Here is a 15,489-nt window from a genome sequence, read left to right as displayed (position 1 = left end):
CTTTGCCTGCCTGTGTGCAGGCTGGGCGTGGTGGCTCATGCCTATAATCACAGCACTTTGGGAGGCAGAAGTAAGCGGATCACTTGAGGCCAGGAGCTTGAGACCAGTCTGGTCAACATGGGGAAACCCCCATCTCCACTAAAAAAAAAAAAAAAAAAATTAGTTGGGCATGTTGGCACACACCTGTGTCCCCAGTTACTTGGAAGCCTGAGGCCTAAAAATCATTTGAACCTGGGAGTCGGAGTTTGCTATAAGCCAAGACTGCACCACTGCACTTCACCCTGGGCAACAGAGCAAGAGCCTGTCTCAAGAAAAGGACTGATATTTACTGTTGGCAAAGGCTACAGTCATTCTCTTGCTAACCCTAAACCCTGACTCTGACCCAGACCTCATCATATTCTTCCCCGCAATTCCTCAGGTATGTTTCCTTTCTGCTAATTTTTTTCCTCTAAACTTCTGACACTTAATACTCTAAATAGTTAAACAACCCATACCCAATCCCATCCCCAATTTAATACTAAGCCACACTAGGACTTGACATCACAAGAACAGAAAGGTACAGATCAATGTCTAGTATAATTATTCAATTAATAATGCTCAAGAGGACAGGTACGGTAGCTCACATCTGAAATCTCAGCACTTTGGGAGGCCAAGGCGGACAGATCACCTGAGGTCAGGAGTTTGAGACCAGCCTGGCCAACATGGTGAAACCCTGTCTCTACTAAAAATACAAAAATTAGCCAGGCATGGTGGCGGGCACCTGTAATCCTAGCTACTCAGGTGGCTAAGGCAGGAGAATTGCTTGAACCTGCAGAGGTTGCAGTGAGCTGAGATCGTGCCATTGTACTCTAGCCTGGGCGACAAAAGTAAGACTGTCTCAAAAAAATTTTTTTAAAAAATGCTCAAGAAAATAATTGTCATTTCATACTGGCACGTATTTTGAGGATAATACAACATGATCACTACATCCTTTTCTCAGAAAATCAAGCTGGTTTGGCATACTAAAGCCATCACTGCAAATAAACATCAAATAAACAGAATAAAGAAGAAACCCACATACTAATTTCAATAGATGCAGGAAGTACTTTCAACAAAGTCAACAGCATTTCATCATAAAAACATCCAACAAACCAGGGATAGGAATTTTCTAAACACCACAATAGGACTTTAGCACCATCTCTATTGTTAGGGCCCAGTGCTGTACTCCTAAGATCAGGACCAAGGCACCAATGCTCATTTTCATCACTGTATTCACCACTGTATAGGAAGTTCCATCCACAACAAATAGGAGAGAAAAAGAAGTAAAGAGCACATATATGTGTTAGGAAGCAGTAAAAATGGCTACTCACAGATCACATGAGCTATCTTACGTACAGAAAAATCATGACGAACCCCCAAAAATATTATTAAAACTAGTAAACTACAACACAAAATGTCAATACACAGTAATCTGCTCTATTTCCAGACAGTAGCAACAAACAACATGAGAATATAATTATGAAAACCATTCCAGGCTGGAGGTGGTGGCTCACACCTGTAATACCAACACTTTGAGAGGCTCACATGGGAAGATGTTTTGAACCCAGGAGTTTCAGGCCAGACTAGCCAACACAGGAAAACACTCTCTCTACAAATAATTTAAAAATTAGCTAGGTGCGATGGTGCATATCTGTAGTCCTAGTTACTCAGGAGACAGAGGAGGGAGGATTGCTTGAGCCCAGGAGGTTTAGGCTGCAATAAGCCACGTTCACACCACTGCACTCCAACCTGGCCAACAGAGCAAAACCATGCCTTGAAAAAAAAGAAAAAGAAATTACATTTTAAAAAATCAACAGGCTGGACATGGTAGCTGACATCTGTAATCCCAGTGCTTTGGGAGGCCAAGAGAGGAGTATCACTTGAGAACAGGAGTTTGAGGCCAGTTTGGGCAGGACAGCAAGACACTACCTGTACAAAAAATCAAAAAATTAGCCAGATGTGGTAGTACACACCTGTAGTCCCAGCTACTTGGGAGTCTGACGCGGGAGGATCACTTGAGCCAAGGAGATAGAGGTTGCAGTTGAAGGGGTGGCCTGCCCCTCCACACCTGTGGGCATTTCTCGTTAGGTGGAATGAGAGACTTGAGAAATGAGATACAGAGACAATAGGGTTTTACACCGAGATAATCCATTGCCCAGGGACGGGCAGGAGACAGATGCTTTTCTCTATCTCAACTGCCCAGAGGCCTTCATTCCTCTTATACTAGTCCTCCTCAGCACAGACCCTTCACGGGTGTCAGGCTGGGGGATGATCAGGTCTTTTCCTTCCCACGACACCATATTTCAGACTATCACATGGGGAGAAACCTTGGACAACACCTAGCTTTCCTAGGCAGAGGTCCCTGCAAGCTTTGGCAGTGTACGTGTCCCTGGGTACTTGAGATTAAGAGAATGGTGATGACTTTTCACAAGCATGCTGCCTTCAGGCACTTGTTTAGCAAAGCACACCCTGCACAGCCCAAAATCCGTTAAACCTTGAGTCATCACAGCCCATGTCTCTTGCAAGGACAAGGTTGGGGCTAGGGTCACAGATTAACAGCATCTCAAATACAGAACAAAATGGAGTCTCTTATGTCTACTTCTTTCTATATAGACACAGTAACAGTCTGATCTCTCTTTCTTTTCCCCACAGCAGTGAGCCATGATCGTGCCACAGCACTCTAGCCTGGGAGACAGAGTGAGATCCTGTCTCAAAAAAATAAAAATAAAGCAATTGCTCATAGAAATATGGGTTTATTTCTGAACTCAAAATTCAGTTCCATTGATCTATTCAATTGATTATACCAGAATCATGTTGATTTTATTACCGTTACTTTGTAGTAAGATTCGAAATTTGGAAATGTAGTCTCTGAGGGGTTTTTTTGTTTGTTTTGAGACTATTTTGGCTATTCTGTATCCCTTGAAATTCCATATAAATGGTAGGATCAGTCTGTTGATTCCTGCCGAAAGGACATTGGGATTGTAACAGGAATCAGAAAGAATCCGTAGATGACTTTGTGTGGTACTGCCACCTTAAGAATTATTAAGTCTTCTAGTTTATGATATGAGGTGTCTTTAAATTTGTATGCTTTCTTGAACTTACTTCAGCAATGTTTTGAAATTTTCCATTTACAAGTTATTCTGTTGTTTTTTGTTTTTTCCAGAGATGGAGTCTCACTCTGTCACCCAGGCTGGAGTGCAGTGGCGAGATCTCGGCAACCTCTGCCTCCCAGGTTCAAGCAATTCTCCTGCCTCAGCCTCCCAAGTAGCTAGGATTACATGCGCATGCCACCACGCCCAGCTAATGTTCTGTATTTTTAGTAGAGATGGGGTTTCACCACGTTAGCCAGGATGGTCTCGATCTCTTGATCTTGTGGATCCACCCGCCTTGACCTCCTAAAGTGCTGGGATTACAGGCGTGAGCCACCATGCCCAGCCTCATGTACAAGTCTTGTACCTTGGTTAAATTTATTCCAAAGAATATTTTTTTATTCCAAGGAATATTATTTATTTATATTTATTTGTATATTTATATTATTTGTAATAAATAAATAATATTTATTTATTCCAAATAATATTATTACTATTTGTAATAAATAAATAATATTTATTTATTCCAAATAATATTATTACTGTTGATTGTTTTCTCAGAGAGTCTCACACTGTCACCCAGGCTGGAATGCAGTGCCACAATCCTAGCTCTTCAGCATCAATCTCCTGGGCTCAAAAGATCCTCCCACCTCAGCCTCTAGAGTAACTGAAACTATATATGCGTGCAAGCACAACCAGTTAACTTTTTAATATTTCTGTAGGGATGGTGTCTGGCTATGGTGCCCAGCTTTCATTCTAAAATTTTTAAAAATTCTAAAATTTTAGCCATGAATCAGGCATAAATACTGTGGTGGTTAATCTTAGTGTCAACTTTACTAGATTAAGGGATACACAGAGAGCTGTTAAAGCACTATGTGTGGGTATGTCTGTGAAGGTGTCTTCAGAAGAGGTGTCATACTGGTATAACATATCACAGCATATCGCAATACTGACATGACACCCACAAGACTGCTGTGACACCCATAAGACTGATGTGATGTTCACAATGCAGATGACACCTGTAGGACTGCTGTGACACCCAGAAGACTGATGTGAAGCCCGCAAGAGTCAAGACACTCCTAAGACTCATATGATGCCCGTAATAGTGACATGACACCTGGAAGGCTGATATGACACTCATAAGACTGATGGGACACCTGCAGTACTGATATGATGCACACAATACAGATATGACACCCTCAACACTGCTATGACACCCCTAAGACTCACGTGACACCCTCAATACTGATATTTCAGTCGCAATACTGATACAGCATCCAGACTCTCACCAGGGTGCTTGGTACACAGCTTCCACTGACCTGAATTTGGATTGGGTTTGGCCTCTACAGTGAAGTTTGATGTCGTCTCTGCTTTACTGACATGGTATTACTGTGGCTGTTTATAATTCACTGTACAGTAATTTCATACTTCTAGGAATCTTGCAATAGCAGTGTAAAGTGCAACTTATCCCTTCTCTTAGATTCCTCAGCAGCTACAGCAGCTCCACACAAAACACTCCAGTGTATTTTACCAAAGCAAAGACAGCCTCCCAGCTAACCACCAAATAACTCCCATATCAGGAAATACAGGGTCTCTACCTGACAATCCAATCCACAGACCCATTTCACTTCACTGCCTGCCCCAACTGGGAGAAAATGTCTCTTTCCATTTGGATTGGGTTTTCCTTTTTCTGGAATGTTCCTGAGCTGTCCCTCAGTTTCACAACTTTGGCAGATAACTCCAAGCTGGGTCTGCCCCGTGTTTCCTCTCTAGCAGATGCAGACCCTGCGTTCCCAGCGGAAACACCACAGCCCGATGCTTGCTCTCCTCAGTGCAACCCACCAGAAAGAGCACAATCCACCTGCCCACAACTGGTGATCTTGTTATGCCCAGACCGTTTATTCCCCGAAGAAGACCACCAGAGTCCAGAGTCAAAGCTAAGCAGCAAGGATCTTTATTACAGGTTCGAACCTGGAACTCTCCCTCGCTCGTGAAACGAGACGGGCAGGAGAGCTCCCCCACTGAGCTCCGAGCAGTGTTATATAGTCTAAGAAAAGTGGGCATAGAGTTATTATACAAATCAGATATATGATTGGCTAGTGTTTGAACAAGGCGATTTGGCTAACTATGATTGGTTCCCGCCATTTCTGATATTTTGGTTCAAACTTTGAGGCGGGAGAGCAGGTTTATGGCAGCAAGAGTTTATCTTACTTAAACACGTCTTGTGACCTTGCCTCAGAACTTACAAAATCTCTGGTATGTGCAAAACAAAATCTCTGGTACATGCAGAAAACCAGGTACTCACAGAACTTACGAAATCTCTGGTATGTGCAAAGATTAGAGAGCAGAACAAGGGTGTAGCGGGTGGGGGGCGGGTACACATCTATCTTTGTGTCCTTTCAATCTCAACTTCATAATGGCAACATTCTCTTTTTCAAACTGAAGGTTCATCATGTCAGTCTCTCATTTCACTTTTACAGTGGGTTCCCACTGGCCTTAGTACAAGGACCACAGGACTGACCATGACCTCTACACACCATGCGCTCCTGCATGCTGCCCTTTCCAAGGCATTCAACCCCAGTGGCCTGCAGTCTCATATGCTCTCTCTTGCGGGGACACAGCAGCCTTCTGGGTGTCTCGAGTATTTAACGCATGTTCCCTCAAGCCATTCACCCAATGTCCACCCTTAGCAAATTGTCTAAGACACTGTCCAGCAAAAACCTTAAAGTCACAGCAGTTATGGTATCTAACAGTAGTAAAGTTAATAATGTGGTTTTTCTAAGAACAAAACGTGATTATTTCTTAGATAATCTGCAAGAATCACCCACAATTTGTAGATCAAGGAATGACAGTTTAATGGAACCAAAGTCCATGTATGAGATAATTAGGAAAGAAAAATGAAATCTCAGTGTTGAACAAAAGGCAAATGGCACGACTAATTACTGAAATTTAATAAGAACACACTGGGCCAGGCATGGTGGCTCATGCCTGTAATCCCAGCACTTTGGTGGGGGTCTGAGGCCAGCCTGGGCAACATGGCAAAACCCATCTCTACAAAAAAAAAATTTCAAAAATTAGCAGAGCACATTTGTATATATCTGTAGTCCCAGCTAATCGGGAGGCTGAAGTGGGAGGATGGCTTGAGCCCAGGAAGATGCAGTGAGCCGAGATGGTGCCAGAGCACTCCAGCCTGAGCAATCGGGCCAGACCTTAGAAACACTCTCCTCCTGACTCTCTTCAGGGAGCCAGACAGAGAATTCTCTCTCTTCTGCTGCCTCCTTTGTGTTTGAATATAAAACACAAAAATAAAAGCTTTGTGAAATAAATTTAACCAAGCTAAACAAAACACCTAAATAAAAGCTTTGCCTGGGAACCTTGCTCAGCCTCGTGTCAACTTCTATTACTGGAGAGCCAAGAAACTCTGCTCAGTAACACCACCACTGACAGCTGGGTCCTGAAAAAGGTCTTGCGTTAAGCAGGAATTATTTTAAAATAATTAAAGCTTGTCACTGGGTCATGAGAAATTGTTGAACATAACAATTCCCTCAATTGAAAACAAGATAAACTAAGAAGTATATTTTTAAAATATTATCGATGGAAACAAATAGCAGAAATACATAGTATTAAGAATTCTGTTGAAAACTAGAAAGAGATAAATTAGAAGTCAAATAAGAGAAATATACTGGCCAGGCACGGTGGCTCATGCCTGTAATCACAGTTCTTTGGGAGGCAGAGGCCGGCAGATCAGCTGAGGTCAGGAGTTTGAGAGCAGCATGGCCAACATGGCGAAACCCAGGCTCTACTAAAAACAATAATCAGCCGGGCATGGTGGCGCAGGCCTGTAATCGCAGTTACTCAAGAAGCTGAGGCCAAACTGCTGAACGCAGGAGATGGAGGCTGCAGTCAGCTGAGATCTCCACTGGGCCACTGCACTCCAGCATGGGAGACAGAGAAAAACTCATCTCAAAATAAAAAAGGAGAAACTTATTTAATCAAACTGGAAACCAACAGAAAATGGATGATTTCCGAGTAAAAATACACATTAACAAAATGGACTCTAAGGAAAATTTAAACACGCCAATTAGCATAGAAAAGCTTGGAGTGACCCTTAAAGCTCCCCCATTAAAAAAGGACCCCAGGGGCAGGGCGTGGTGGCTCACACCTGTAATCCCAACACTTTGGGAGGACAAGGTGGGCAGATCATTTGAGGAAAGGAGTTTGAGACCAGCCTTGCCAACATGGTGAAACCCCACCTCTAATAAAAACACTCAAAAAATTACCCAGGCATCACGGCGCACACACACTTGTAGTCCCAGCTACTTCAGAGGCTGAGGCAGGAGAATCACTTGAGTCCAGGAAGGGAAGGTTGCAGTGAGCGGAGATCACGCCACTACACCTGTCAGGCCTCTGAGCCCAAGCCAAGCCATCGCATCCCCTGTGATTTGCAGGTATATGCCCAGATGGCCTGAAGTAACCGCCCAGATGGCCTGAAGTAACCGAAGAATCACAAAAGAAGTGAAAATGCCCTGCCCCGCCTTAACTGATGACATTCCACCACAAAAGAGGTGAAAATGGCCGGTCCTTGCCTTAAGTGATGACATTACCTTGTGAAAGTCCTTTTCCTGGCTCATCCTGGCTCAAAAAGCTCCCCAACTGAGCACCTTGTGACTCCCACTCCTGCCCACCACAGAACAACCCCCATTTGACTGTAGTTTTCCTTTACCTACCCAAATCCTATAAAACGGCCCCACCCTTATCTCCCTTGGCTGACTCTCTTTTTGGACTCAGCCCGCCTGCACCCAGGTGATTAAAAAGCTTTATTGCTCACACAAAGCCTGTTTGGTGGTCCCTTCACACGGACGCGCATGACAACACCCTAGCCTGGGCAACAGAGTGAGACTGCATCTCAAAAAAAAAAAGAAAGAAAGAAAAAAAAAAAAAAGTACCACAGGGCCGGGCGCAATAGCCCACACTTGTAATCCCAGCACTTTGGGGAGGCTGAGGCGGTGGGATCACCTAGGGTCAGGAGTTCAAGACAAGCCTGACCAATATGGTGAAACCCCATCGCTACTAAAAATACAAAATTAGTCGCATGCCTGTAATACCAGCTACTTGGGAGGCTGAGGCAGGAGAATCGTTTGAACCCAGGAGGCAGAGGTTGCAGTGAGCCAAGATCTCACCATTGAACTCCAGCCTGGGAAAAAAGAGTGAAAATCTGTCTCAAAAAAAAAACAAAAAAAAAAAACACAAAGGCTGGCGGAGACCTTAGGCTGGGTGCAGTGGCTCACGCCTGTAACCCCAGCACTTTGGGAGGCTGACGTGTAAGGATCATTTGAGCCCAGGAGTTCAAGACAAACTTGAGTGACGTAAAGATCCTGCTTAAATTAGCAGTGCATGGCGGCTGGTGCCTATAGTCCAAGCTACTTGGGAGGCTGAGGCAGGATTGATTGCTGGAGCACAGGAGGCCGAGGCTGCAGTGAGCCATGATCACACCACTGCACTCCAGCCTGGGTGACAGAGCAAGAACTTCTCTCTTAAAAAAAAAAAAAAAAAAAAAAAAAAAAAAAAAAAAAAATCAATCAATAAAAATGTAAAGGCTGACTGCAGTGGCTCACACCTAGAATCCCAATAATTTGGGAGGCAGAGGCAGGTGGATCATTTGAGGTCAGGAGTTAGAGATCAACCTGACCAACATGGTGAAACCCATCTCTACTACTAAAAATACAAAGTTAGCCAGGCATGCTGGTGCACACCTGTAGTCCCAGCTACTCAGGAGGCTGAGGTAGGAGAACTGTTTGAACCCAGGAGGCAGAGGTTGCCGTGAACCAAGATCAGGACATTGCACTTCAGCCTGGGCAACAGGAGCTAAACTCCATCTCAAAAAACAAAAAAAAAAATTTTTTTTTAATTAAAAAAAAAAAAAAAAAAAAAGCAGCCTGGTGGTTGCTTGCAATCCCAGCACTTTGGGAGGCCGAGGCGAGTGAATCTCTTGAGGTCAGGAGTTCGAGACCAGCCTGGCCAACATGGTGAAACCCCGCCTCTACTAAAAATACAAAATTAGCCTGGTGTGGTAATGCAGGCCTGAAATCCCAGCTACTTAGAATGCTGATGCAGGAGAAGTGCTTGAACCCGGGAGGTGGAGGCTGCAGTGAGCTGAGATCGTGCCACTGCAGTCCAGCCTGGGCAACAAAGTGAGACTCCTTGTCAAAAAAAGAAAAGAGGCTGGGATCAGTGGCTCACGCGTGTAATCCCAACACTTTGGGAGGCCAAGGCGGGTGGATCACAAGGTCAGAAGTTCAAGACCATCCTGGCCAAGATGGTGAAACCCCATCTCTACTAAAAATACAAAAAAAATTAGCTGGCCCTTGTGACAGGCGCCTGTAATCCCAGCTATTGGGGAGGCTGAGACAGATAATTGCTTCAACACAGGAGGTAGAGGTTACAGGGAGCTGAGATCGCTCCACTGCACTCCAGCCTGGGAGAGACAGCGAGACTCCATCCACCCCCCCCCCAAAAAAAAAAAAAAAGGAAAAAAAAGATAAGAAAAGACACCGCAAGGCCATATGGGTTTACAGCTCAGTATAAAGTAACCTTAACGAAATCTGATTTTATTTAAAATGGTCAAAGCCAAGAGAAAAAAAAAAAAGAGTACTGACTTTCTTCAATTAGTTTTATGGTATAATGTCAAAGCTTGATATAGTTAATACATTTCAACTAACTTAGGATGCAAATGTTTATAAAACAGACGTCATTTTATGTGCCATTACAAATATACTGCAAATTAAACAGACTTTCTCAACAAAAGAAAAACTGTTGTTGAGGAGTTCACTTCCATTAGACGCACACAATGGTTTTTTTGGTTTTGTTTTCATTTGTTTTTGTTTTTTTGAGACAAGGTCTTGCTCTGTCGCCCCGGGCTTAAGTGCAGTAGCGTGAGCATGACAATGTGCCTACTTATCCATTTTCCTGTGTTGTTTCCACTGTGTTAACAAAGGAGCCTGAAAACACAGAGTACTGACCAGGCGAGGTGGCTCACGCCTGTAATCCCAGCACTTTGCGAAGCCGAGGTGGGTGGATCACCTGATGAAGTTGGCAGTTCGAGACCAGCCTGACCAACATGGAGAAACCCCCGTCTCTACTAAAAATGCAAAATGAGCCGGGCGTGCTGCCGCGTGCCTGTAATCCCAGGGGGCTGAGGCGGGAGAATTGCTTGAACCCGGGAGGCGGAGGCTGCAGTGAGCCGAGATCGCGTCCAACCAGGGAAACAAGAGCGAAACTCCGCCTCAAAAAAAAAACAAACAAACAAACAAACAAATGCGCACGGATCCGGGGCGCCTCTTTCCCGACCTCAGGCTGTGGCGCCCGCCAGTCCCCAACATCCCGACCGCCCCACGGGGTCTCCGCGTTCCTCCTCCTCTCCAGAAACAAACTCGCCTTCGTGACCCGCATCTTGCCCTCGCGCTGGGGGTGACCCGCCCAGGCCTCCATGAAGGGAGCTTGTTCAACGTGAAGTCCGGATACAAACAGCCCGACGGGAAACGCCGCCGCGCTCGCTCCGCTGCGCTCACAGCGGGGGCGGAAGCCTTTTCCTCACCTTTGCCTCGGCGGCCCCGGGTGTCCCGGAGCTGCAGCAGCGTCTCCCTGTCCTCACAGCGGACGCGGCGCCAGGTGTCCCCAGGTGTCCCAAGCCCCGGCCCCTCCCCGGCGGGTCCTGAGGAGAGAAAGCTCCGTCTTCACAGGGGACGCCCCGGGACGCCGCCGTGCGGATCGGACACGCCTCTGGCGCGCGGCGCTCCGGGTTTGGCAGGGCCGGGCGCCCCCTCGCGGCAGCTCTGGGGAATCTCTGAAAATCAGCGCCTTGATTTTTCCAGGCCGTGATTTTGGAAATTTCAACTGAAACGGAGCCCACCGTCCAGTGCCTTGACCGGAACGCATGGAGATAGCAATCAAAGACGGCGGCCAGTTCACGCCTGTAATCCCAGCACTTCGGGAGGCCGAGTCTGGCGGATCACTTGAGGTCAGGAAATCAAGACCATTCTGGCCAACATGGTAAAACCCCGCCTCTACTAAAAATACAAAAAGTATCTGAGCATGGTGGCGGGCGCCTGTAGTCCCAGCTACTCCGGAGGCCGAGGCAGGAGAATCCCTTGAACCCGGGAGGCGGAGGTTGCAATGAGCCGAGATCACGCCACTGCACTCCAGCCTGGCGACACAGCGAGACTCAGTATCAAAAAGAAAAAGAAAAAAATAAATAAAAAGAAACCAGGAAAGAAAAAGGAAATAAGTAAGGGGAAGGGGAAGGGAGAAGGAAGGAAGAAAGAGACTCCAGGCTAGGTGCAGTGGCTCACGCCTGTAATCCCGGTACTGTGGGAGGCTGAGGTGTAAGGATCAATTGAGCCCAGGAGTTCAAGACAAACCCGAGCAACGTAGATACAAACTTCATAGCTCACCCCCCAAAAAATCGCTCAGGATAGTCTGTAGACTTAAATTTTCAAATGTAAAATTGTAAAAGTTACAGAAGAAAATCCACATGACTTTGGATTGGTGATGAGTCTTTAGATACAATACCAAAAGCCAGTTCATAAAAGAAAAAAATGATAATGTGGACTTTATTAAAATTTAAAATGACTGCTCTCTGATGTATCCCGTTAAGAGAATCAAAAAACAAGCCACAGACTGAGAGAAAATATTTTAAAAAGAAACCTGAAAAAAGACTTGTGTGTAAAATAACAAACAAATTCTAATAACAAAAAGAAAAAAGCCCAATTAAAAGATAGACACCTCACCAAAAAAGAGATACAGATGACATGCCCGGGTGCGGTGGCTCACGTCTGTAATCTCAGCACTTTGGGAAGGGGAGGCAGGCAATCGCTCGAGGCCAGGAATTTGAGACCAGCCTAGCCAACATGGCAAAATCCTGTATCTACTAAAAATACAAAAATTAGCTGGGCGTGGTGGCTTGCACCTGTAATCCCAGCTACTTGGGAGGTGGAGGCAGGAGAATCACTTGAACCGGGGAGGCAGAAGTTGCAGAGAACTGAGATCACGCCACTGCACTTCAGCCTGGGCGACAGACCAAGACGCTATCTTAAAAAAGAAGTGGAGTTTTGCTGTCACAAGCCAAGAAACTAACAGAAGCTGAAGAGAGGCCCGAAATGCATCCTTCCCTAGTGCCTTCAGAGGGAGCATGGCCTGCTGAGACAGAGTAGAAATGGGACTCGGCCCACCCCCACTAACGCGTTGTTCCATACGTGCCCACTGACCCCCAGAGCTTGCAGCACCATACTCGCTGCAGGTGCTACACTAGCTGGCCAGACCTTGCCACCTGTCTGAAATAAACTAAGATTAGCAGCATCCCGCCATAAGTCTTACTCAAGGGAGTTAACTCGATCACCCGCTTGTGCATGAGGCCAGGAGAATGACCGATCCTTACCCCTGGCCTCGTTATAACACTAAAATCCCCACCCAGGTATGGGCTTTTCTGCTGTTTTCCAATCACACAGCGTTTGTGTTAGCGTGATTCTTCACTGCAACTGAGCACCCTTCACTCCACCCCATATGTGTAATGATACTTACCTAACTCATAAATCATGCATGTCACCCTCCTTAAGACACCACAGTGCACTCCCCTTGGGGAGCCAGCCAAGAATCCTTCCTCCTGCCCAACCTTTAGGGGCATAAGACTTAATAAAGCCCGTCTGAGAACCTTGCTTGGCCTGGTATCAACTTCCGTTTCATGGGAGCCTAAGAACATGTAGTCGGGAACACTGCCAACATCTTTATTTCCAACTTCTGGACTTCAGAACAGAGACAACAAATCTCCATGGTTCTAAGCTACCCCTTTTGTGGCACTTTGTTACGACGGCCCCAGGAAACAAATGCAGGCACGTTCTGCTCCATCTGCCACTCTCTCCAGACCACAGCTTCTCCCCAAGCCCACCCCATGAGAGGCTGAGGACAGAAGCAGGACCCTTCACAGGCCACCATCACTGCTGGATGGTCACTTCCAGCACTGACTGTCTGGGAGCTCCAGCCTCAGCTCTCAGTTTCCAGGAGCAAGTGGGAGGATGAGGACAAGGAGGAATGAGGGCGCTGGCCTCCCAGGAACTGTCCCTGAATGTCCACCCTGCTGTCCCCAAGCTGCCCCTGAGCCTCCACCCTGACCTCAGCCCAGAGCTGTCCCCGAGCCTCCACCCTACTGTCCCCAAAACTGTCATTGAGCATCCACCGTGCTGTCCCTAGAGCCCAGAAAGCCTAGGGCTGACCAAACCTCATCCCTCACTCCTCCTCTGGCCCCTCTTCCCAGCCATCAACAGTTTGGAACAGCCGTGAAGCCCCTTTTAATCTCTAAAAAAGGGCGTCAGGAAGGCACAGAGAGCTCACACCAGGTGGTCATGGTGCCTTACCTGTGTCCAATGGGCCCAGGCTGGCCCTTTAAGGGGATGATGGCGGAACAGCTGAGAGACCACACCCCCCTTCTCAGAGAGGCCAGGGATAAAGAAAAGGGACAGCGGAGGAACCTGTGGGCAGGATGCTGAGGGTAGAGACTCCTCCCCACAGGCACCGAGCAGAGGGATCCTTCCTCCCTGAAGCTGCCCCTGAGCCTCCATCCAGACAGGACTTCCGACCACTGCTAGGGGCCCGTTCTCAGGAGGTTCAGTCCCAGACAAGGGCTGTGGAGACTTAAGTCCACTTTCCCAAAACGGGCAATTCATCTGCCAAGTCAGGGACCTAGAAAATCCAGGACCGAGCCTTGCTGAGGACCGAAGGGAGTAACATGGCCTGGTGGGGGACATGGGGGCCCAGTCCTCCTGTGCAGACAGGCAAGTGGCTGAGCCCTCCACTCCGCACACCCTGCTGACAGCACATCCTCTGAGCTCAGGTCCCAGTGCCTTCCTGCTCCTCCTCCAGGCCCACAGATTTCCAAGGATGCGCTGGGCCACAGGTGAGCAGTGCAGTGGCCTCCTGACCCAGGGTTCTGAGGCTCCTCATGGGGAGCCAGCACAGTCCCGGCTCAGCAGCACACCGGCTCTGGGGGCCCCCATGCAAGTCTGGAACAGAGTGCGGGAGGAGGGAAGGGCTCAGGCAGCATGTTCAGAACTCATCCTGGGAGGAGCTGCCTCCTTTCTGGCAAGCCCAGCCTCCCTCCTCCTCCAGGAAGCCCTCCTGAGGTCCTCCAGAGACCAAGCAGTGCCTGTGTCTTGGACATTCTGTCTTTCCTCCATGTGCCAGCCCAACCTCATCATGGGACCCTGAGTCCCTTCAGGCTCCTCACCGCTCCGCCAGCACAGGGCCTGGTGCTCACAGCACCCCGAACCAAGGTACAGATGGTGACATCTGCCCAGGACAGAGCCAACTCCCAACAGCATGAGTCTCAAGTCCTTTCAGCAGCTACAGAGACTGGGCATTCCCACCACACACACACACACACACAGACACACACAGACGCACAGACACACACACACACAGACACACAGACATACACACACACACACACACAGACGCACAGACACACACACACACAGACACACAGACACACACACAGACACACACAGACGCACAGACACACAGACACACACACAGACACACACACACAGACGCACAGACACACACAGACACACACACACACACACAGAGACACACACACAGACGCACAGACACACACAGACACAGACACACATAGACACACAGACACACACAGACACACACACAGACACACACACACACAGACACACACACACAGACACACACACACAGACACACAGAGACACACACACAGACGCACAGACACACACACAGACACACACACACAGACACACAGACACACACAGACACACACACAGACACACAGACACACACACACACACACAGACACACAGACACACAGACACACACACACACACAGACACACACACACAGACACACAGACACACAGACACACAGACACACACAGACACACAGACACACACACACACAGACATACACACAGACACACAGACACACAGACACACACACAGACACACAGACACACACACACACAGACACACACACACACAGACACACACACACACACATGAGTCGCTGTCAGGACTGGTGACTTTCAAAGCACTGGGCTACAGCCAGCAGACTTGGATCTTTCCGTGGGGCCACAGGAGGCCCCCACCTCCAAAAGGAAGCTGTTCCCTTGGTGAGACCAGGAACCTGCATCCCATGCAGCACACACACCACACCCTCCATCACTGCAATGCTTCCTGGAGACCAACCTACGGCACCAGATCCCCACCTGAGGGTCTAAATAACCCCTGGAAGGTGCCCTGATTCTCTAGGGAAGGGCTGGTGCCTGCAACAGGATGACAGTCCCGGGGACAATCACAATCTGTGC

The 15,489-nt window shown here is 47.5% G+C and overlaps 1 long non-coding RNA gene across 1 annotated transcript in view; it reads right to left on the bottom strand.

Annotated features, from left to right (window-relative positions):
• Window positions 1-14,561, bottom strand: part of LOC139358251 (uncharacterized) — a 58,035-nt gene extending 43,474 nt beyond the window's left edge. The window contains exon 1 of the long non-coding RNA XR_011612935.1: window positions 10,702-14,561. This is a non-coding gene — a long non-coding RNA (uncharacterized lncRNA). The remainder of the gene's footprint in view (window positions 1-10,701) is intronic.
• Between the last annotated feature and the right edge of the window lie 928 nt (window positions 14,562-15,489).

Source organism: Macaca nemestrina, chromosome 14 (assembly GCF_043159975.1).
Source record: "Macaca nemestrina isolate mMacNem1 chromosome 14, mMacNem.hap1, whole genome shotgun sequence".
Lineage (NCBI taxonomy): Eukaryota > Metazoa > Chordata > Mammalia > Primates > Cercopithecidae > Macaca > Macaca nemestrina.
This window is presented reverse-complemented; position numbering and strand designations above follow the sequence as displayed.